The sequence below is a fragment of the Ceratotherium simum genome, chromosome 2 (genome assembly GCF_057802395.1).
Source record: "Ceratotherium simum simum isolate JZ-2026a chromosome 2, ASM5780239v1, whole genome shotgun sequence".
Lineage (NCBI taxonomy): Eukaryota > Metazoa > Chordata > Mammalia > Perissodactyla > Rhinocerotidae > Ceratotherium > Ceratotherium simum.
In genome coordinates this window covers 58,782,297-58,807,847 of record NC_141901.1, presented here as the reverse complement: position 1 = coordinate 58,807,847, position 25,551 = coordinate 58,782,297, and the positions used below count along the sequence as shown (strand labels likewise).

The following is a 25,551-nucleotide window of genomic DNA, read 5'->3' as shown; positions in this document are numbered from 1 at the left end:
ACCCAACAAGAAACCACAGAAGAGGGTTTCCTAGGAACTGGCTGGGGTAGGGAGTCTTCAAAGAACCCAGAAAAGAGCCCTATAAGAGAAAGAGAGAGCTTCAAAAGATGTCAGGGCAGAGAACTCAGTGCTGCTCACAGTATTGGTCAAGTAGAAACTGGCCTACCAGCCCTTCCCTCTCCTTTCTATTCTCTTGTGACTCTGATGGGGTTAGCAAACCAGAGAAAGAAGAATCCAAAAAGGGGGGGAGGGGGGGGGGAGAAGCCAAACATACCCATCTCTCTCATTGCAGGCTTTTCATCTGCAGCTAGCCTGAACAGAGGGAGAGGAAGAAACTTGAGCTTTAAATCAAGACTGAAGTTTTGATGACTACACTGAGCCAAACATATTAATTACTTTTTTGAAGAATCTTTTATTAACTGAAAGTGATAAGGAAAGTCATGGGACTTGCCCAAAATTTCATCTAGAGCGAGGGAAGAACCAGCCCCACGAAAATAAATTCAAAGTGACTCTGGGAAACACAGTTAAAACTGCCTGGCAATTATAAACAAGTTATGCTTGTTTCCACACGTGAAATATTCAGCAACAACCGTCTCAGAGAATATAGATATTTAAGAGAAATGGAGACAGCTGTTAGAGAAACATCCTAAGTTCTAGATACTTTACATATATTATTTTCACTGAAGTCTCATAACAAAATCCTCCAAAGTAGGAATTAATACCACTTTTGTACATATGTGAAAACTGTCAACAAGACTGAGTGACTTTCCCAAATGACAGTCATGATTCATATTCATTATGTGGTTCCAACAACCATGTCCTTTCTAAACAACACCTTCGTTCCCATTTCCTTTTCTTAAACATCTTTAACTTCCAGCAAATTTCCCTAAAATCTCTGAGCTCCAGTTTCTTTGTGGACAAGATTGGATTAATAGTGCCTGCTCTGCCTTCCTCCAAGGATATTGAAAGAATCATGACATAATACACTACAAAGCACTATGTTAAAATATTATTATTGGAGGAGGAGGGCAATACCTTATTGACCCTTCTTCTGCAGACAGAAGAATTATATTGGAGATAATCATATTTTTTTGGGATCATAAATCATAATCATAAATTGTTTGGGATACACTATAGCACTAAAAGCCATTATATCTTCTCCGAAGAAAATTCAAACTGGAAATGCTTGCTTAAAAAAAAAGTTTATTCATTGGTCTAAAAACATAACACTGCTATCAATAAAAAGCAAAAGTAGAGAATGGAGACCATTCTTTTCCATTTGTATCATTGAATCAAAAAAATGTATTTGGATTATGCGAATCATCACCAACCTAATTATGATTTGGCTGCAGTAATCCAAATTGCACGTGAATGAATTGAAGTGAGGCTGGCCGCTATATGCACCTGTTTGAATTTTCTTGAGCCAAGTTTATTTGTTAAACCTCAGAAGGAACTTCCTACTGCCCACACAACATCCTGCACAGACTTCCTAGTAGCCTTTCGTGACTGGACAGGGTGAGTAAATAAGCAACATTATAAACACTTCAGCTTGCCTTGAGGCATTACCAATCTCTCCCTAGGAGAACAAAGGTTATTTATAAGAGAGGTGATAACTACCTCAGGCAGTTATCACTTCTCAAGAAAGAAAATCAACTACTATAAAATTACTAAATTTTTAAAAATGGATGAAAATATGCCTATTTTATTTTTACATTTTTATTGTTTAAATGCTGTTTAAGGCATTTAATCTTAAAAATAAGGAAACTTCATTAGCCACCTGTGTTATATTAGAATGTTTCAGCCACCTTAAAATTCTCTCCTTTATACCAATTTCTTTTGCTATTTTTAAATGACTTTTGTAATTTCATTTCTGAATACAAAACTGATACATATTTATTTTATGGAAAATATAGAATATCACAGAGGAAAAAACACTCATGATCTCATAGTTCAGAGAGTTAATTTAGATGTGCAACCTCTCAGTCTTTCTTTCTCCTCTCCTTTTCTCTTTTGTATAACTGCTTTATTTCATATTTCTTTTTTGATTGAAATAATCTCAGATTATATACACTATATTTTCTTATTGAGGAAACATTGGTTTATAACATTATATAAATTTCAGGTGTATATCATTATATTTTGATTTCTGTGAAGACTACATCGTGTTCACCACCCAAAGTCTAATTGCCATCCATCACCCTACACATGTGCCCTTTTACCCCTTTTGTCCTTTCCCCTCCCCCCTGTTCCCTCTGGTAACCACTAATCTATTCTCTGTGTCTATGTGTTTGTTTGTTGTTGCTGTTTTATCTACCACTTATGAGTGAAATCATGTGGTATTTGGCTTACTCCCTCTGACGTATTTCACTTAGCATAATGCCCTCAAAGTCCATCCATGTTGTCACAAATGGCAAGTATTTTGAATGCTGCTTTTCCCAGTTCATATAGTATAAACAGTTTTCCATGTCATTAATATTCTCCTATAGCATCATTTCGAAGAACTGTTTAATATTGCACTGTTAGATTTAAACTAATATTTTGATAAACATATTTATTACAATTCTTTGCTATTACAAACAATGGAAAATATAAACACTGCAGTAGACAAATCTTTTTGAATATTCCTCATGATTTCCTTAGGATAAATTTCTAGAAATGAAATTGCTCAGTTATGGCTTTTTCTTCTTTTGCTAAGTATTGCCCTCCAATAAGTTTGGACTAATTTACACTTCAATAGACAGTATATAAGAGTGTTTTATTTAATTAAAAAATGCAAGTACTGGGTATTAGAATATTATAAACTTTCTCAATTAAAAAGGTGAAAATGGTGTCTCTCTTTAATCTGGAATACTTTGAATACTATTGTTTTAGCTTTTACATTAAGGTCTGATCTATTTCAGCCAACTATTTGTGCATCATGTAAGGTAAGGAGACTGAGGTTCATATTATTCCATATGGATATCCAATTGTTCCAAAACCATTTGTTGAAAAGACCATCTGTTTCCCCATTTAATTACCTTGGGACTTTTATCAAAATTCAATTGACTATATATGTGTGGGTCTATTCCTAGGCTCTCTATAATTTGTTTCGTTAATTTGAATGTCTATCCTTATGCCAGTTCTACCCTGACTTGTTACTATAGCTTTCAAGTGGTCTTAAAATCAGGTAGTATGAGTCCTCAAACTTTCTTCTTCTTCAAAATTTTTAGGATAGTCTAAGATATTCACAATGTAGTGAAATTTCTAATTTCACTCCATTGAGATCAGAGAAGATACTTAGCATGATTTTAAAACTTTTAAATTTATTGAGACTATTTTATGACCTAGCATATGGTCTATCCTGGAGAATGTTCCATGTGTACTTAAGAAGAATGTGTATTCTGCTGTTGTTGGCTAGAGTATTTCATATATGTTAGGTCTATTTTGTGTATAGTGTTATTCAAGTCTTCTATATCCTTGTTGATCTTCTGGCTACTTGTTATATCTGTTACTGAAAGTGGAGTATTAAACTGTCCAAATATTATTGTTGAATTGTCTGTCTCCCTTCAATTCTGTCAGTTTTTGCTTCATATCTTTTGGGGCTCTGTTGTTAGGTGCATATATGTTTTTGATTGTTATATCTTTGTGATGGATTGCCTATTTATTACTATAAATGTCCCTCTTTATCTCTAGTAACATTTTTTTAAAGTCTATGTTGTCTGATATTAGTATAGCCACTTCAGCTTTCTTATGATTGCTATTTATGTCATATATCTTTTTCCATCCTTTTACTTTCAAGGTATTTGTTATCTTTAGATCTAAAGCATGTCTCCTTGTAGACAGTGGATAGTTGGATCTTGTTTTTTTATTCAGTCTGATAATCTCTGCCTTTGATTAGACTGTTTAATGAATTCACATTTAATGTTATTATTGATATAGGTAGATTTATGTCTACCATTTTATTTTTGTTTTCTAGATGTCTCATGTCCTTTCTGTTCCTCTAGTCCTTTTTTTTTTTTTTTTGTGAGGAGATCAGCCCGGTGCTAACATCTGCCAATCCTCCTCTTTTTTTGCTGAGGAAGACTGGCCCTGGGCTAACATCTGTGCCCATGTTCCTCCACTTTATATGGGACACCGCCAAAGCATAGCTTGCCAAGCAGTGTGTTGGTGTGCGCCCGGCATCCAAACCAGCGAACCCCAGCCCGCTGCAGCTGAGCACGTGCACTTAACCACTTGCGCCACTGGGCCAGCCCCCATCTATTCCTTTTTTACTGCTTTATTTGCATTAAGTGAATATTTCCCACATAAAATGCCCACACCTTAATAGAGTATTAGTCTTATAAAGTATTTTTCTTTCATTCATTCACTAAATACTCAACAAGAGACTCATATTAGGATAGGTTATGTTGCTCTAACAAATTGACCCAAAAATGTAACTGCCTAAATTCAAAAGTAGTTATTTCTCACTAACATAATAGTACTATACATATCTTCCAGGTCACAGGTAGCTCTTCTCCATGCAGAGTTTCAGAAAATTTAATTTCAGGCCCAGAAATTGGACAGAACTTAGCCACATGTCCACCCTAACTGCCAGGGAAGCTGAGAAATGTTTAGCTGCATTCCCAGGAAGAAGGGGAGATTGAATATTTTGCAGACAGCTAGACATCTCTAACTCAGTACTATGCAGAAACTTGAGGACAATTTTTCCACTGGATAGTTCAATATTCTGGCATTAACTCTAAAATTTACAAGCAAAAACCCATAGGAAGTTTTATTAAAAGAAAAGGCATTAAGCAACATATATTTTTTCAAAAGCAAAATTATAGTAGGCTAAAGTACCACAACGGCCTAAAATTTTTTAGACTCTCACAAAAATTAGGGTAAGCTTTTCTTTCCAGGATCACCCACATGAGCTGTTTCCATACAGTCTTCTATATTACCTTCTGCTTCATACTGTGTCTGTTGCACTACTACATCATGGTATGCTTACACTGTCCTTTCCTGGTGTGGCTACTGTACTATGAGAGTGTTACACTCATATGGTCTTTCCCCTGACATAATCTTCTACTTTCTTATTGGTATAGTGTTCTCTTGGTTTGACTTTTCCATGGATAAGGTGAAATTTTATATTTTCAGACAGTCTTGTGTCTTCTTGAACCAGAGTCCTCTTTTAATCATTCACAGAACCCATAGCTTTCATAGAAGAAAGGGACTTTTTATATCCTTCCCTTTCAGATATGTTCAGTGATTATAGTTATTTTAAAGGTGAGATAGCAAGAAAATGTCAGGTCAGAAATTCATTCCCTTCTCCTGCGGCCTTTCCTCTCTGATTATCAACCAACTGCCTTTGCTAAGAAAAAGCCTTGGCTGGGGCTGGCATCAGTGTGCATTCTAACAGAATAATACTAGCTTTCTTAAAGCTCAGTTTCTACTCTGGACAGAAAAGCAAGTAAGCTACACTAATTGCTTGCAGGAAAATCACACCAATGACAGTTTTCTCTTGTCTTTCCAGTAAAAGGTTTGACAATCCCATCTCAAGTGTATTACTTTCAACAATTCAGAAGTTAAGAAGAAATCCAACTTGTTCCCCACCTCCCTCTGGAGTTTATTATTAATATTACCATAATCAATATTATTAATATAATTAATATCATCATCATTATTACAATTATGAACTGGGAAGCAAATCAAACTACCTAGTGAAAATATTTCACACAAACCCTGGCAAGTATTGCAACCTGGCAACAATGTCCTTAGCTATTCCTAAAAAAAAAAAAAAATGTGTGCTTTCTACCTTACTTTCAATTTTTCTAAGTGATCAAGGGAAGGGAAGACATCGGAGCTTAAAGTATGGGACTAGGCACTTAATCCCAAGCATCACCAGATCATCACTTCTGTTATTGCCCTTCTTTAATTCATCTTACTAAGTCTTTTCTGTAACCCACTCCTTAACCTATCCAATAATCTTAGTTGTATTCTACAAAATGCTACTAACCTCCAAAGACATAAGGTAGAATTTCACTAATTTGTATCACAGTTCTGCAAGGTAACCTACAAGGGGGCTGATCTTTAAGTTCTAATAGTATGTGAAAAACTATGCCAAAGAGTGCCTCACTATTAAATTCAACTTCTGACATCACAGATCTTATAATATTGTCCAGTTATTTTCTTCTGTGGCATTCAGACAGGATCTCTGGTGTTTCTTCAAGATTCATTCCAACTCCCAAGTTTCAATGGTCAAGTTAGGTTGTGATACCATTTTTACATAAAGGTTACCCCTTAGGCATCCTCAGTATCTAAGAGCCAGCTTACACTCAATCTAAGAGAATTGAGAGACTGTACCCTAAGGAAAGTGGACTAAATCATCACTTTAAGAGATTTTATAACATATCCAAGCCATAGCCAAGGTTCTGGCTGAGAGTACTCCTTCATGTAAAACAGATGCCCTGAAGATGAGGGATGAACACAATCAATCCTTAATAAGGGAAGAAGCGGTAGGAGATCTGTTCAAGGCACTTATCTCTATAAACTTAGTTTCCTCATCTGAAAATTGGGATAATAATGTCAACCTTCTAGCATGGTTGTTAGAATTAAGCAAAAGAAGCTTTAAAAGTGCCTTGAAATAATACCTGGCACATAGCAGGCACTTAATAAAATAAATTTTAACTTTTTTATTTTAAAAAAGACAGCATTGGACTTTGATTTCTGATGTGATAATTGGGTCTACCTACTCTAAAGAGAAGCCATTACTTAGAAACCAGCATCTTACAACTAGGGCTATGGTAATAACATCCTAATTGGTCTCACGGGCTCTACTATCTCCTCTTTCAATGGCTTTCTTCTGCTGTCACAATTATCCCCTTACACCAGAGCATATCATTATCACATATAATTCAAAGCTTTCCATGACCTGTCACCAACCTACAGCAGTAGCCTCATACCTCACTCTACCTTCCTGTACACCATATGTTTCAAAATGACCAGGCTACTTGTGATTTCCCAATGCTCCATGCACCTCCTCATTTCCATGCTACTGCTCAAGATGTTTCATCAATTTGGAATGCTTTTAAAAAGTCTATCTGCACAACCGCCACCATTACTCAAGTTTCTTACACACCTACTCCCAGACTTCACGTAAGATTTGCCTTCCTCCCTTCTGGTGGTCTGTGGCTTAATTTAGCTTGAATTCCACAATTCTCTCCTCGCTGCTACTTCAAGTCTCAGTTCCTCTCCTTAAATATAAGGTTCCCAGCTCTTCCCACCTTAATTGGGATGGGTCTGAGTAAAACATTCCCCAAAAATATCTTCCTCTCCTTGTTCTAATTCCACATCAATCTTCTCGTTACTTATTTGGTTTCCCAGGTACTTTGATACCAGGAAACAGTGTGGCCTGGAGAAAGGATGAACGTATTCTGGTTAATGGAAAGTATTAAGCTCCACTATAAATTAATAACTTTGCATTGTGAAATATATGTCAGTCTTGTAATTTTACTTAATCTATCACCAAGAAACTGATATCTTGAGGAAATTAATAAAGTCAAATTTTTGGATAAGCAAGGCTAAGGCTCAAAGCCTGGACTTTAGTCAGTTTAGCTAGGAATTTCTTCACTGGAGGCCTGTTGTGGCCAACCAGCTCATTACCACTCTCTCATCACACTCTTATTTAATTCCAACAGAGAATAAGATTCATTTTTTCATAAAAGCGAGAGATATTTAGGATTTCAAAGGCTTTACTGAATCAGCTCCTAAGTTGAAATAAGAATTGCTTCAACAAGGATGAAATAATGGGTTTAATTTTAAAAATTCTTCCTCTCAAATGTTTTTCAACCAGAAGATAAAAGAAAATTTGTTCAATGCTGATTTGTTATCAAGGCTGACTTACTCATAACAGCTGAAAATATCAAGACTAAAAATGAACCAACGGTGTTTATATTTACAAATAAAAGTACACAGAGAAGTAAGAAATATGTTATCATGTCGTCATTATTCCATCCACAATCTGATAGAAGGAATTATGAAGGAGTTATGAAACCAACTTTCCATTTTTCTTAAAGAAGAGAAATAGACTCTGATCATTTGCTATAACATTAATCTTAAGTGCACTGATTCTTCTTTTAGTGTAGAAAACATTTTCAAGCTCAGCTCCTTAAAAAATTGTTTAAATACAAAAAGGTTAACGCAAACTGCTACAATTGACCAAATGTTTTATAATGTTACTATGGTATGTTCAAACCCAATAAAAACAAGTTTCAAGTTAAGATTCAAGGGAGAGTAGTGGGAAATGTAAATAGAATTCTGTGAATATTAAGGATTTTATATTATTAAAGAACTTTACCAAAATGATTAATTTATAGATTTTGTAATAGATAAAATAGAGAGAACATGTTTTAACAAATATTTGATATTTCTTTCCTTTTAGGAAAAGATAAATTTCTCTTTACACCCCAGGTATTATCTTACAATTAAGTGATTATAGTAATGACAACAATTTGATGTTTCACTTCTAAATTAACCCCAAATGTCCTTTCACTTTTTCATAAGCCACATAGCTGATGTCTACTGCAGGAAGCACCTTCAAGATGTTTGCAGTGAGACCCCTGAAAAATCCTCTTTTTCCTTCTTTGTTATATACATCTTAAATGAGATGAATCATAGAAGTTGTTGTTCCTTTTTCTTCCAGTGCTATAAATTGAAAATAATCAGTGTAATTCAATATTTAATCTTTATACATTAAGATATTCCAATATTTAATGAAAATTTACAGAGTTTAAAATTACTTCAGGGGATACTTTTCTTCTTCCTTATAGAATAGACATGTGCTGTCCAATATGCTAGCCACTAGACACATGTGGCTATTTAAATTTAAATTAATTAAAATTAGGGCCGGCCCCATGGCTTGGTGGTTAAGTGAGCGCGCTCCACTGCTGGCGACCTGGGTTCGGATCCCGGGCTCGCACCGACGCGCTGCTTCTCTGGCCATGCTGAGGCCGTGTCCCACATACAGCAACTAGAAGGATGTGAAGCTATGACACACAGCTATCTACTGGGGCTTTGGGGGGAAAAAATAAATAAATAAAATCTTTAAATTAATTAAAATTAAATAAAACTAAAAATTCAGTTTCTCAGTTGCACTAGCAATATTTCAAGGGCCCGATAGCCATGCATGACTAGTGGCGACTATACTAAACAGCACAGATATAAAATATTTCCATTGTTGCAGAAAGTTCTATTAGCACTTGAAAGCCTTTCATAAGGGACTTCCAAGGAGCATTTGGAATTGGGTATGACATAAATAGTTTGATAGGGGGATGGATGTGTGATGGGATGGATAGAGAGACTCCCCACCTGGATTGCAGTATAAATTAAATCCAAAAATCTTACTAAAAAGAGAAGGAGAGAAAGAATGTAAAAGAATATCGTTTACCACATGACCCCTTAAATAGCTTACTCAGGAAGATAATAATAGGATTATACAGGTTTTTTTTTTTCTTCTTGAAAAGTGACAAAAGTATTTTCTTAAAATCTAAATTCCTAACATTTCACTTGAGAGGAACAAAACAGATAATCCACCTTCTGCTTAATATCTCCTTGCTAAGTGGATTAGAATACAATTGCACTCAATTCCACAAATGTATTAAGTTTCTGATGCAGAATATGACCATGACAGTAGAACTAGGGGAAAATTACATGTTCATATTGAGTAACTGTTGATCCAATTTGAAGAAAGCAAAATCTTATCTATCGTTCTGCATGGTACTTCCTAATGGTAAACTCCTTAAAGAGATCATCAGTAACTGATGGAAATGTGGAGAGTTCCAAACAGAACTTTGGAGAAGAAATAAAACCTAAAATTCACAAAAGGCTCTACAATAAAATAATAAATTCAAGATTCATGCTTTAAAAATTAGAGAGTTAGCTTTTGATTTATTTATCAATTCTACAGTTTTTCTGTTTTTAAAATCATTAATTTCTACTCATTTAAAACAACTTAGTTATTTTTAACTGTTTTTTAACCTAGTTTTGTTTTTTTGTGTGTGTGTGAGGAAGATTAGCCCTGAGCTAACATCTGATGCCAATCCTCCACTTTCTGCTGAGGAAGACTGGCCCTGGGCTAACATTCTCGCCCATCTTCCTCCACTTTATATGGGACGCTGCCACAGCACGGCCTGAGAAGCGGTGCGTGGGTGCACAGCCCGATGCGAAGCCCGGCCACTACAGCAGAGCCCACACACTTAACCTCTATGCCACCGGGCTGGCCCCTTTGTAACTAGTTTTTATTATGACTTCATTAGAGGTAGTTTTAATAACTTTTAACTTAGTTATTGTTACTTCATTAAAATAAAAACTCACCTTAAGACTGCATGCGAGTTCTAATATGGTTCAGAAGGAAGCTGGCTATCTGACCACAAATGTGACACAACGTACTACATCCCAGCAAAATCATTATCCCAGCATCTACAGAGTCTCCTGCATAATGTTCTAGCCAATAATTCTTCAAAAGCTGGCAGAGAAGAGAGTAGTAAATGTCCTCTAACTGCTAAGCAAGTCTAAGTAGAATAAAGATCGTCACTCACTCAATTTCAATAAACATTACTGAGTGGCTTCTTGATTCAAGAATTATACTGAGCACTTTTGTAGATCTTACTCATTTAATTCTGACAGAAACTTGACAAGTCAACATTGTTGTCCCTATTTTATAAATGAAGAAACTAATTCACAGAGACTGTTACCAGGTCACCAAGCTGATAAATAGAAGTCAAACTTAGTCATTTGATTTTAATAACTGTTCTTTCCAAAACCTTTACAAAAGATTGTTCCCACTCCTTGTATGGGGGGGCTATCCCTGCTGTCCTATCAGGAACAGGGCACACAGATGTTTTCGGATAAACATATTCATACAACGTTGGTTTGAATTCTCCCAGTTTGTGTCTCTGAAGGTGTTTTGTTTACTTTGTTTTTTGTTTGTTTTGTTTTGCTTGGTTGTTTTGGTTTGTAGTGATGCTCAAAGACTCAACCAAAATTCTGGAGACGATCAGAGGGATTAACATAATATTGTAGAGAAGACGGCATAATACACTCTAAATTAACAAAACTACATTTTCTCAACTTTTAAGAAAGATTACTCTCCCCAAATTTGCTTTTGTTTGAATAAAAGTGGTTAGAAGAAATTATTTGAAAATATTGGGTTTAAAACATCACTAGGTGCTTTTATTTTTTTTTATTTTTATTTTTTGTGAGGAAGATCGGCCCTGAGCTAACATCTGCCAATCCTCCTCTTTTTTTCGTTGAGGAAGACTGGCCCTGGGCTAACATCCGTGCCCATCTTCCTCTACTTTATATGGGACGCCGCCACAGCATGGCTTTACAAGCGGTGTGTCGGTCTGCGCCTGGATCTCAACCGGCAAACCCCGGGCCGCCGCATCGGAGCGCGCGCACCTAACCACTTGCACCACTGGGCCAGCCCCACTAGGTGCTTTTAGAAGTGTTCATTTATTAAAGGATACAACTTGACCATCATATACTGGGGCAATTACTATGAAATGTATAATTTAATGCTTTTGAAAAAACTTATTTCAAGATGTCATTACTCAGCGTACATTTATTACAGCCATGCAACAATAAAGAGAGAAATGTGTCACGTCACTCTAGCATGAAAGCAGAAGATATCCAACTGTAGAAACAAAAGAAGGAGGGAGCCCAACATAAACAAGAACAACGAATTTATTTGAATAAGATTACAGAAGCAAGAAAACAAAAAGGAAAAGAAATACATGCTATAATATTCAATCCTTTAAACTTCTACAAAAAATAAAAGCATATTTATTTTAAGTGCTAAATGAAATGGGCTATCTTTCACATGATAGTGGCACCATTTGCCAAAAATACCGCTAGGCTTGTGCCTAGAGAACTATTCTTCCTGTACTGAGAGCGAATTTAAGTGATTCTAGTCATATACTCTCACCTTGGTCTCATGACCAGACGGTATATGTCGTCAAGACGGTCTACCTGAAACGGATGTATGGTCATAAAAATGAAATGATTGGCTGAAAGGGGAGTAACCTGACATCCTGCCTGACCAACACTACACTATTAGGATATCTGCCCTATCTCTATGCTGCCCTTCCCCCTGTATCCCCCAATTACTCCTCTCCTCAATTCTCATTTGCACAACTGTGCAAGAATATCTCAGTTTTCTCAATCTTAACTGTATATCAGATTCTTCTAGGAAGCTAAAAAACCTGAATCCTAGGCCTCTCCCCAGAATAATTAAATCAGAATATCTTGGGAGGTAGCCCAAGAATCTTATTTTTTAAAGATCCAGATGTAGGTGATTCTGATATGCATCCAGAGTTGAAACTATTATTTTATCAGCATTTAGGTCTATAATTATTATTACCAAAAACTAATTCACAAAAAAACATCAAACAAAAAATTATTATAAGAATACCAGACAACTAACATATAAAATGAAAGGCCAAATAAAACCATTCAATTCACTTCTTGGTCAAGAACTATTTCATGAAAAGTCATTTATAATCATATTTTTGGAATAAAAGCTATTATTATACCAAATTCTCAAATCTAACAGATAATGTCACATTATGAGAATAAACTAACCTCATAAACAGCAAGATCTATGCCTGCATAAGGTATGATGCCTAGCAAGTTAGGAATATAAAGGAAACCTTTGAAAAAGGTTCTAACACCTTCTTGTTTCAGAAGCTTCTTGCCACAATTAATAACTCCTGAATACTGTCCAGTTTTACCTACAGCCAGTCTGGTCTTTAGAACCTAAATGTGAAAGAATATAATAAAAGTATATTGCTCAGATTCACTCAACTCATGTAGCAATCCAGTAAGTTGTATTATAACCCAATGTTTACTAATTATCAGAGAAATAAAAAAAGAAAGGAATCTTAAACATAATTTTAACTTCTCACTAATTGACTTTTTTTTTTTATAAGGAAGATCAGCCCTGAGCTAACATCCATGCCAATCCTCCTCTTTTTTTTTATTTTTTATTTTTGCTGATGAAGACTGGCCCTGGGCTAACATCTGTGCCCATCTTCCTCCACTTTATATGGGACACTGCCACAGCATGGCCTGACAAGTGGTGCATCAGCGCACACCCAGGATCTGAACTTGGGCCACCAGCAGTGCAGCACGCACACTCAACCGCTACGCCACGAGGCCGGCCCCTAACTGACTCTTAATTATGAACAACTGATACAGTATAGAGTTTTTTAAAATTATGTAAATAGGAAAACATAATTAATCATTGTGGTTTTGATTTGATACATCCACTCAAACTCCTTTAATGCACTGCAAGGCAACATATTCTTAGAGAAATTCACTTGAGATAACATTTTTGCTTCAAAATAAAGCAACTATAGCCAAAACCCAAGTTTAAACCAAATATATGATCATGTTAAAGTGAAGAACCAATATTAAAAAAACATTCTATATATGCTTAAAATACAAACTCTGGGAACTATTGTAACAGTGAGGCCTACAAACTGTAATTTAATATGACGGGCTCATTTTATACTCTTAAAGTACAGTCATGCACCACATGACGTTTCAGTCAATGATGGACCACATATACAATGGTGGTCCCACAAGATTAGTACCATATGGCCTAGGTGTGTAGTAGGCTATACTATCTAGGTTTGCATAAGTACACTCTATGACGTTTGCACAATAACGAAATCACCTAATGACACATTTCTCAGACTATATCCCCATCATTATGCAACACGACTGTAGTAACATAACAGAGGCTATGAGGGCAATAGTAGGCTTCAGTAGGCTATCTGTGAGCAATACTCCTATGTTCAATGTAATTCTGCTGATAAACCTCACTCCTTGTCCTCTTAATTTCCATTAATTTAATTTAAGGGAGCTCTATACATACTAGGAGAAATGGCTCTCCAAAACAGCCAAGACAAAAAAAGTATAAACTTTGTCTTGATTGGGCACACTGTGTATCTTGATGGAGCTGCCTCCAAGTAGTCAGCTGGAAGCCCCTTGTTTTATGAACTTCTCTGTAGGACCCCATACTTGGGATAACCCCATTCGTAAAACTCTCTGTCCTCTCCAGGGCAGTGCACTTTCTTCTCATGCAAGTAAATCTTTTCTGTCTGCTTCACCGGCATGTTCTTTTCCTCTTACTCCCTAAATTAAGATCTTCTCAAAAGTTTTCTTCTCAGCATTAAAAAAAAAATACTGCTTTTTTCTAAGCAATCTCATGACTTTAATTAACACTTCTTTGCAGATGACACATCAAGGCTTGAAACCTCTCAAGTCTCAGTATCAGATTTGCAACTGCCTCCTGAAAATCATAACTTCGTTGTCCACCAACAACTCAAAGATATGCAAACTTGAACTTATCAGTTCTCAGAATCTGGCTCACTTCCTCCATTCTCTACCTCTGTTAGAGGTGTAACTCAGACATAACTCTCCTAAACACTTAGGTGCAGAACCCAGATACAGCTTCACCTTCTTCCGTTCCTCCTGCTTTCCACTTCTCAAGCAGTCAGTTCTCAAGACAGTTCTAACATGAGTCAGTTTCTCCTAGTCAATATCATATTTCAAGCCCTTATTGTCACTTCCCTGAATGATGGCAATATCTTCTATCTAGTCATCTCATTCCTCTAGTCTCTCCCATTCTAAAAAGCTTTACCAAGATAATATTGCAGGCTCCAAAGTCTTTAATGGCTTCTCATTGTTTAAGAAATTAAAATTAAATTTCTTAAGCTGCATTCAAGAGCCTTTCTCATCTGGCCCCAACCCATTACCTATATAGTACTGTCCAGTCCAAATCTAAATACTACCTGCTCTTTTACCTCCATTCGTTTGCTCAAGTCATTATTTCCACCTAAAATGCCCTTCCCCATCAACAAAAAAAATCTACACTTTTTGGCCTTTTCAAAGGGTAACTGACACTTGATATGAGATTTAAATCCTGTAGCTATAAAGCCGTTCATTGTATAAAATGCTGGTCTGGGATTCATTTATTTTTTAAAAAATTATAATTTGCAGTAAAAGCATTACTTTAGTTAAAATTTTATAATAATACTTAGCTCTACGGGGTAAATACCAGTCTAGGCAGTTACACCAGCCAATGAACCAGATATAAATCTCTCAATAATTCCTATCTTAGCACCATCAAAACTAAGCCATTTCTTATTTATTTATACAATAAATAAAATTATTAAAATGTATAATATTACTAAAATGGAATGTATGTTGTTTCTAAGTTTATAACACTAATTAGTAGTATAAAATTATTTGAAAGTGTATTCCAGACACCTGACATTAGCATCTAGTAGAATACTTGATTTTAATTTTTATGCAATTAATTGTCTAAGATGATAAGTAAGACTCCTCTATTCGGCATCCTTTTTCCTCTTTTTTTCATGTAGAATAAGTTAGCAACACTAAAGAATTAAGAATATTCACGAATGTAGTATTTCATAAAGGGCATGCAAATGACACGAAGCGGGCAGGGATTGTATCTTTTATCTCTTTTAGCTTCATGCCTTACACATGGAAGGTACTTAATATTATTTGGTTACTGGACAATCAGAAACAGTAACTTAATGTGAGAGGCTCTTTTTGTTACAAGGAACAACAGTTTACTCTGGTTAGCTCAAGTAATAGGGAGGTTATTGCAATAACACATGTGGAAATAAGGAAAACAGAAATATCAGCCTAAAGGTCAGGCTTCACAGGAACTAAAGTAAGTCAAGTTTCATTGAGATTGAAACTGGAAACTCATTTAGGATCCAAGATGCCTTAGCAAACAGAATGTCTTGTTACCTCCTAGGCAAGATGTTTTTCTGTTTGTGTTTTCCAGTGGTCTATCATCAATGTGATTCAGCTACTCTCTATGAACTAACTGTCTGGTTCTCATATCAGTAACTCCCCATCAGAAAGTGTGATTGGTTCACTTAATATGGCAGAGACTGCTATCTTTTCCCAGTACCCATTATCTTCTTCTTCCTTTTAGTAACAGAGCTGACTCAGCTACGAACTACATTTCCCTCTTCTCCCTTGTAGCTAGGCTGTGTGGCTAAGTGACTAATTTTGGCCAGTGAGATATGAGGGGAAGGTGGGTCTGCAAATTCTGACATCTCCTTAAAGATGCTTGTCCTGGGCTCCTCTTTCCTCCACCTGGTAAATTGCAAAGATGGGTGCAACCTTTGAAACCACGTAGTGAAGATGGCAGAGCTGTACTGTTAGCCCTGGACCACTTGTCTCTATCTGATTTAAGCTACTGTATTTTGGAATCTCTTTGTTACAATAGCTTAGAATGAACCCTAACAAGTACGGAAAGTGGTTACTAGATGTAGGGTACTGCCATAATAAAACCTAAAATATATGGCACTGGATTTCTTGATAGGACACAGATATCACAATTTAAGAAGGTGATAATCTTTGTAATGCTTTGTGGAAATGCCCGATAAAACTGCCTCCCTGTGATAACCTAGAAGGTAGACCGTGTGCTTTTTGAGCCTGAAGTTCTGAGAAAACTGATTGTAAAATCTCAGAATGTTGGTCAGTGTTGCCCTCTCCTTGCTGCTTTTAGCAAGATCTATGAGACACGAGCTAAAGCATCTCTCTGCTTTTCTGCCTCAAGGCCTTCTTCAAAGCCAGTTTGCAAGCAGAGATGGAAAGGAATAGAGCACTGCTAAGGAGGTTTTCTTTGCCTAGCTTGATAGTCAAGAAATGTGGGGCTTCTGAGTTGGAAGAGCCACTTGTTTCTGTACCCCAATAGAAGGAAATAAGATTGTCCTAAAGAGCTTGCCTCTCTGCAAAACTCAGATGAAGGGTGTTGTCATCTGATTTCAGCCTATTGTTTCAGTCGATATGAACATAGCCTGCTATAAAAATGAGAGAGAGGGGGAATGACTAACCACAGGAGCTGGAAAATAAAATACCAGAAGAGAGATTTTTAGATGTGGTTACTTCACATGGTACTGACTGGAAGCAAACAGACAAGAAATATAAGAAGTTTTTGAAAGAATTGTACTGCTAGAAAACCCATAAGCCTACCCTACAAAATCCTGTGCTTCGTTGATCTCTAAAGCAACTCTCAGGCCCCCAAATCTAAGCACATCATGGCAGACACTTCCAGAGCCCTGCATCACATCTGGACAGTTACACGCAGACTCATACTGACAGAGCCCCACCTAAAGCAAAAGCCTCTCATCTCTCTACTTTTCTACCTCAGGGCCTTCTCTGAAGCTACAGGAGGCTGTCCACACCATAAGTCTGGGGAAGTTAAAGTTCCAAGAACGATCCTCATATAATATGGGATAGGAACTGGTAGATAAACGCCTCAACTCCCTTCCTTCAGTCAGATGATTCTGGGAGCTATTCTGTACATTTCCTAGACATTCCAGCAGAATCAAGCCCCTACTGCCTACAGCTGAATCCTCATTTATGCACCCTTTATTGGCTTTTCTTCCTTCCGTGTCTCACTATCCCTGCTTCCTCACTTCTGCTTCTTCCCAAATAAACTACCTGCACCCAGACTCTGCTTTGGGGGAATCTAAACTAAAACAGCTAGTACCACTTCAGAAGTGGTCTATGCACCAATTAAAAGACAGAGATTGTCAGAGTGGATCAAAAAACAAGATCAAGGGGCCGGCCGGGTGGCGCAAGCAGTTAAGTGCACGCGCTCTGCTGCGGCGGCCCGGGGTTCGCCAGTTCAGATCCCTGGCGCGCACCGACGCACCACTTGGCAAGCCATGCTGTGGCGGCGTCCCATATAAAGTGGAGGAAGATGGGCACAGATGTTAGCCCAGGGCCAGTCTTCCTCAGCAAAAAAAGAGGAGGGTTGGCAGATGTTAGCTCAGGGCCGATCTTCCTCACAAAAAAAAAAGAAAAAAAACCAAGATCCAACTACATGTTGTCTACAAGGAAACTACTTGTTTTTTTATTGAGTTATAAATGACATACAACATTATATTAGTTTCAGGTGTACAACATAATGATTCGATATTTGTATATACCATGAAATGATCACCACAATAAGTCTGGTTAATACCCATTACCATACACACATTTGTAAAAAGTTACAAAATTTTTTTCTTGTGATGAGAACTTTTAAGATTTACTCTCTTAACTTTCAAATATGCAATACATAATAACTACAGTCACCATGCTGTAAATTACATCCCATGACTTATTATTTTATAACTGGAAATTTGTACCTTTTTACCACCTTCACTCATTTCACCTATCCCCCACCCCCACCTCTGGCAACCACCAATCTGTTCTCTGTATCCATGAACATCTATTAGTTTTTTTTTTTTTTTTTTTTAGATTCCACATCTAAGTGAGATCATATGGTATTTGTCTTTCTCTGTCTCACTTACTTCACTTAGCATAATGCCCTCAAGGTCCAGCCATGTTGTTGCAAATGGCAAGATTTCATTTTTTTTAACGACTGAATAATATTCCATTGTATTTATATACCACATTTTCTTTATTTATTCATCCATTGGTAGACACTTAGGCTGTTTCCATGTCTTGGCTATTATAAATAATGCTGCAGTGAACATGGGGGTGCATATATCTTTTCGAATTAGTGTTTTCATTTTCTTTGGATAAATACCCAGAAGTGGAATTGCTGGATCATATGGTAGTTTTATTTTTAATTTTTTGAGGAACTTCCATACTGTTTTCCATGGTCGCTGCACCAATTTACATTCCCGCCAACAGTGCACAAGAGTTCCCTTTCCTCCACATCCTCGCCATTATTTGTTATTTCTTGTCTTTTTGATAACAGCCATTCTAATAGGTGTGAGGTGATATCTCATTGTAGTTTTGATTTGCATTTCTCTGATGATTAATGACGTTGAGTATCTTTTCATGTACCTATTGGCCAACTGCATGTCTTCTTTGGAAAAATGTCTATTCAGATCCTCTGCCCATTTTACACTGGATTGTTTGGGGTTTTGCCATTGAGTTGTATGGGTTCTTTATACGTTTTGGATATTAGCCCCTTATCAGATATATGATTCGCAAATATTTTTTCCCATTCAGTAGGTTGCCTTTTCATTTTGTTGATGATTTCTATTGCTGTGTAGAAGCTTTTTAATGTGATGTCATCCCACTTGTTTATTTTTACTTTTGTTGCCTTTGCTTTGGTGTCAAATCCAAATAATCATTACCAAGACTGATGTCAAGGAGCTCACTACCTACATTTCCTTTAAGAGTTTTAAGGTTCCAGGTCTTACACTCAAGTCTTTAATCCATTTTGAGTAAATTTTTGTGTATGGTGTAAGATAGTTGTCCAGTTTCATTCTTTTGCATGTGGCTGTCCAGTTTTCCCAACACCATTTATTGAAGGGACTGATCTTTCCCCAATGTATATTCTTGGCTCCTATGACATAAATTAATTGGCTATATACGCATGGGTTTATTTCTGGGCTCTCTATTCTTCTCCATTGATCTAAGTGTCTGTTTTTATGTCAACACCATACCGTTTTTTTGGGGGGGAGGAGCGGATTTCTGGACATCTTTTTTTTTTTTTTCATTGCAGTAACATTGGTTTATAACATATATAAATTTCAGGTGTACATCATTATACTTCTGTTTTTGCATAGATTACATCATGTTCACCACCCAAACACTAATAACAACCCATTACCACACACATGTGCCCAGTCACCCCTTTTGCCCTCCTCCCTCCCCCTTTCCCCTCTGGTGACCACCAATCCAATCTCTGTCTCTATGTGTTTGTTTGTGGTTTTTATCTTCTACTTATGAGTGAGATCATACAGTATTTGACCTCCCTCTGACTTATTTTGCTTAGCATAATACCCTCAATATCCATCCATGTTGTCACAAATGGCTAGATTTCATCGTTTCTTATGGCTGAGTAGTATTCCATTGTGTATATACCACATCTTTATCCATTCATCTCTTGATGGCCACTTAAGTTGCTTCCAAATCTTGGCTATTGTGAATAATGCTGCAATGAATACAGGGGTGCATGTATCTTTACACATTGGTGTTTTCATGTTCTTCGGATAAACACCCAGCAGTGGAATAGATGGAAAGTATGGTAGTTCTGTTCTTAATTTTTTGAGGAATCTCCATACTGTTTTCCATAGTGGCTGCACCAGTTTGCACTCCCACTAGCACTCCTTTCTCTCCACATCCTCTCCAACACTTGTTGTTTCCCGTCTTGTTAATTATAGGCATTCTGAAGGGTGTGAGGTGATATCTCATTGTAGTTTTGATTTGCATTTCCTTGACAGTTAATGATGTTGAAGATCTTTTCATGTGCCTGTTGGCCATCTGTGTATCGTCTTTGGAAAAATGCGTATTCAGGTGTTTTGCCCATTTTTTAATTGGGTTGTTTGTTTTCTTCTTGTTGAGATGTATGAGTTCTTTATATATTTTGGATATTAACTTCTTATCAGATATAAGGTTTGCAAATATCTTCTCTCAACTGTTAAGTTGTCTTTTCATTTTGTTGATGGTTTTCTTTGCTGTGCAGAAGCTTTTTAGTTTGATGCAGTCTCATTCATTTATTTTTTCTATTGTTTCCCTTGACCGGTCAGACACAGTACTTGAAAATATGTTGCTAAGACCAATGTCAAAGATCGTACTGCCTATATTTTCTTCTAGAAGTTTCATGGTTTCAGGTCTTACATTCAAGTCTTTAATCCATTTTGAGTTAATGTTTTGTATGGTGTAAGATAATGGTCTACCTTCATTTTTTGCAAGTGGCCGTCCAGTTTTCCCAACACCATTTATTGAAGAGACTTTCCTTCCTCCATTGTATGTTCTTAGATCCCTTGTTGAAAATTAGCTGTCCATAGACGTGTGGGTTTATTTCTGGGCTCTTGATTCTGTTCCATTGATCTTTGTCTCTTTTTGTGCCAGTACCATGCTGTTTTGATTACTATAGCTTTGTAGTAATTTTTGAAATCAGGGAGTGTGATGCCTCAAGCTTTGTTCTTTTTTCTCAGGATTCCTTTGGCTATTCGGGGTCTTGTGTTGTTCCATATAAATTTTAGGATTTTTTGTTCTATTTCTGTGAAAAATGCTGCTGGAACTTTGATAGGGATTGCATTGAATCTGTAGATTGCTCTAGGAAGTAGGGACATTTTAACTATGTTAATTCTTCCAATCCAAGAGCTACATTTACAGCAATTATTTTCTAACATAAAGATAAAAACTATTAAAAGTAAAGGTAAGGGCTGAACTTTATAGAATCCTTTTTGCCTGAGATTCAGAAATATTTCTACCCAGTGATTTTAAAGCAGCAATTACTTCTGAAGTTTCTATCACTCCTTTAAAAAGTGAAAAAATGTCAAGTTAAAGTATCTGAAAAGATAACAAGGCAAAATATACTTAAAATTCAAGTCTTTAAAAGCCCGTATGTTTATATGGGTCTGTATAATCCCATATCTGGGTCTATAATCCCATATTTACAACCTAAGCTTAAAAAGCTGTAAAAACTAAAAGACATTTTGTAAATTTGGCACCAAAATTCATTTGGTGGCAAAACCTGCCTTAAACTGATATGAGGTTAATGTCAGTCATTTATTTATCTAATTTAGTGTGATTATTCATTTGTTGCATTGAAGAAATGTTCATGTATATAATTGCATAGTGGTACCCCAGACTCCACTTGGAGTATTACATAATATATCATATAAGCACTGTATTGCTTTTCTAAAATCCAACTTCTAAATTTCTAAACACATCTAGCCCCAAGGGTTTCCAATAAAAGACTGCAAATCTATAATAGATCTTGATTATTGTACCTACTTGGAAAGAATTAAAAAGCTAATTCTGAAGATCTGATTCAAGCACATGAAAATAAGGCCACTCAACATTTTGAAAGGTAAGCTTTAAAAGAAACAACATACTTAAAATAAAATACAACACCAAACTTCTTAACACAACCATGTCCTATGTTAAATAACTCAAATGAACTAATATATTTAATACAAGCCTACTACACATTTCAATCACACATTGCTGAATGTTGTAAAGGAAAAATTAAGTATTCCATATTCTCCTCAAACTTTAAAACACATATCTAACCATGTCACTCCCCAAGTCCAAAAAATCTTTGATTCCTCTATCATGTAAAACAAATAGTTGAGGATACCCAATCTTTAAAATATGAGAACAACGTTCTTATGTTAAAAAAAATCAACTATAGTGTCACCTAGTTGAAAAATACGTAACGTCAAAAAGCTACTATAAATTCAGTCACATCTTCAATTTGTCTTTTATGAACCATAGCTGCATCTGCATACATTTATAAATAGTGCACATATGTATGAGACATATTATTTGTTTAGCCCATAGACAAAGCCAGTATTCATATTTAGAATCTCAGATTCTTTGCAATGACTCCAAGGTCCCTAGTGTTCCAAGCTCCACAGGGTGGAATTTACTGGTTTATTCCTAAGCCTAGAAATGAAAGTTTTCTTCAATTGGGGAAGCTGAATCCTCTGCCTTATATCCCATTATAATCTATAAACACTATACTCATGAATTCAATAACTTAAAAAAAATTTTTGAAAGTCTACTATTCAAATCACTATGCTAAATATGAGAGAAGCCAAAGATTAATAAAACACCCTCCAAGTGGTTTACCAGTTTGTATGGATGCACTAATTACTTTAAAAATATATCACACTGTGCTAAATGTATAGAAGAGTTATGAATAAAGTGCAATGGAAGGATAAACAAAGGAGTAAAAAACAAAAGTTACAAATGAAGTACTATAAAGGATAAACAAGAGACCACCACAGAAACAACAGCATTTCAACAAAAGGTACAGTATGAGCAAAGTACACTTATTTGTTTAACAAAAATTGAGAACTGACATATAATATTAGAAAGCAGGATAATAGCTACTTTGGAGAGTGGGAGTGATTTGGAGGGGATACAAAAGGGATGCTTCTGAGATGCTAGTAATATTCTGCTTCTTAATCTGGATGCTGTTTTCATGTTGTATGTTCACCTCGGGAAAATTCGCGGAGCTTTTACTTATAATTTATGCATGTTGCTATATATGCTATATATCAGTGGAATCTTCCACCAAAAATAGTAAGTTAGCACCAAACTTGAAATGCCATATTAACCAGCTCTGACCTTGTCTGGTAATTTCCCAATTCTGCCTTTGTTCAAGCTATTCTGTGCTCACAAAACCCTTTCTTTTCAATTCTGTTTATATATCCACCCAGCACAAATATAAATTGCCCCTGGGCACAATTAAGCTCCCCCTGTGTCACTTTTACAGCAATTATCATAGTCTACCTTCTATACGGCTATGTATGTTTATTCTTACTTCACCCAAAACTGTGTGCCTCTAAAGACCTTTGTTAACATAGTTCCTAGTGCACTAGCTCACATACAGTGCTCAAAAACTGTTTACTTCATTGAACTAAAATATATTAAGTAACCCTTACCCTAAAAAAGTTAAAAATTAAAGCTAAGATGTAGGAAAAAATTAGGTAACGTCATCTAGAATATAATCAAGTCCTATGGACTGAAAGAGAGATTCAATGTTGTCTTTAATTATATGCAACAAGCTTTCATTGAGAAGATGGACTTGAAATGGATCTGATGGAATAACAGTAGATGGATGAAGAGAAGAACTGCAGCCCTTCCGGCATTGTAATTCCAGGGAGAAATACAAAATATTCCATTCCTGTACCATTGATTTATTGGTAAGTAACAAATCATCCCAAAATTTAGTGGTTTATAAAGAACGTCTTTGATCATGAGTATGCAATCTGAGCTTGGTTCAACTCTTCGGTTCTTCTGTTGGTCTTGCCTGGGTCACTCACGTGAATTCAATCATCTGGAGGTTTGACTGTAGCTGGAAATCTAAATGGCTTCACTCACATATCTGTTACCTCAGATTGGAATGTGGAACAGTTGAAGAGTAAATGGGCATCTCTCACCATGTGGTGTATCCAGCTGAGTAGCTAGATCTCTTTTCTGTTGGCTCAGGGTATTCAGGAGGGAGTATTCCAAGAGGACAAGCCCCAGTGTGCAAGTACTTATCAAGCCTTGCTAATGTCCTAAGGGCTGAAGCAGGTCAAATGGCCAAGCCCAGGTCAATGTGTTTCAGGGCTACACAAAGGCATAAGTCCTGGGAGATGTGGTTCACTGGGATAGCCGATATAAAGCAAAATTACTTAACCTTCTTCAGCCTTAGTGTTCTCATCTGTAAAATGTAGCTGCTGTGAGGATTGTGTAAGACAAAATAAGATATAGAAGATAAAGTAGCTAAAACAGACATGGCAGACAGTAGAGTCCAATAAAATGTTAGTTCTTGTCTCAGTTTCCTCAATCTCCAAAAAATTCCATCCAAAAAAGAATCTTAATGATGAAATTATGTTTAAAAATTACTTCATTCACATATTTATAACAGCATTCCATGAACATTTTGGCTTAACAGAAGCAGGGGCTCAGATACTTCTTAGTGAGAGAAGTTAAACAGATCAGTTCACACTGGGGCTTGAATGCTTCCAGCTAGTGAGTGTGATAGTAAACCAGCCCATATGTATCCTCTTGCCTCCACAGATCGGCAAGAGGCCTGGAAGGCCTCCTGAGGGACAGAGAGGGGCTGGTAAAAATTGAATCCTGTCTATTATTAATGCTTAACACATATAAATGCATGACGAACTGGGAGAGTCCCAAGAGGAACAGTGATGTTGGAAGGACAAGAGGGGAAAAGGTCTGATGCAGTGGACCAGTTACAGTGATAGGATTTGGGGGGAAATGGCTCCAAGGTCAATGACACACACCTGATACCAGAAATTACTCTATCCTAGCCAATCTAGAAGCACTTGTACACTCTGGGAGAAAGTGGCTGCATGTTCATACGAATTGAAAAAGCTGTACTTTGAGGCCCAAAATATTCTGGTATCAGACACCTTCTGATTAAGCATAACAAAATGGAGGAGTATATTAGTTTCCTAGGGCTGCTGTAACAAAGTACCACAATCTGGGTAGCTTAGAACAAGAGGAATTTATTGTCTCACAGTGCTGGAGGCTAGAAATCTGAAATGTAGGTGTTGGCAGGGCCATGCTCCCTCTGAAGATGCCAGGGAAGGATCTGTTCTACGCCTCTCTCCTACCTTCTGGCAGCCTTACATGTTCCTTGGCTTGTAGATGCATCACTCCAATCCGGACTCCATCATCAAATGGCCTCTTCACATCATCTTCTTCTGTGCATGTCTGTCTCTGTGTCCAAATTTCCCCTTAATACAACACTAGTCATATTAGAATTGGGCATACCCTAATGACCTCATTTTAACTTGATTACTTTTGTAAAGACCTATTTCCAAATAAGGTCACAGTCTGAGGAACTAGGGGCTAGGATTTCAACATATCTTTCTTAGGGGGACACAATTCAACCCATAACAGAGGAGGTATTTCCTTTCCCACCCACAAAAAGCATCCTGACCGAGGTAAATTGACTGAGCTCTACACAAAGGTGGTCACTGAGGCAGCAGCAATGACGACACAGGGAGCAGGCAGCTCAGTCAGAGCAGTGCCTCTGCAGGGCTGCAG

The 25,551-nt window shown here is 36.7% G+C and overlaps 1 protein-coding gene and 1 pseudogene across 1 annotated transcript in view; both read right to left on the bottom strand.

The window, feature by feature from the left end:
• Positions 1-25,551, bottom strand: part of LOC101387184 (mitochondrial adenyl nucleotide antiporter SLC25A24) — a 105,739-nt gene that overhangs the window by 57,130 nt on the left and 23,058 nt on the right. The gene's annotated exons all lie outside the window — the stretch shown is intronic.
• Positions 8,483-25,155, bottom strand: LOC101408869 (mitochondrial adenyl nucleotide antiporter SLC25A24-like; annotated as a pseudogene).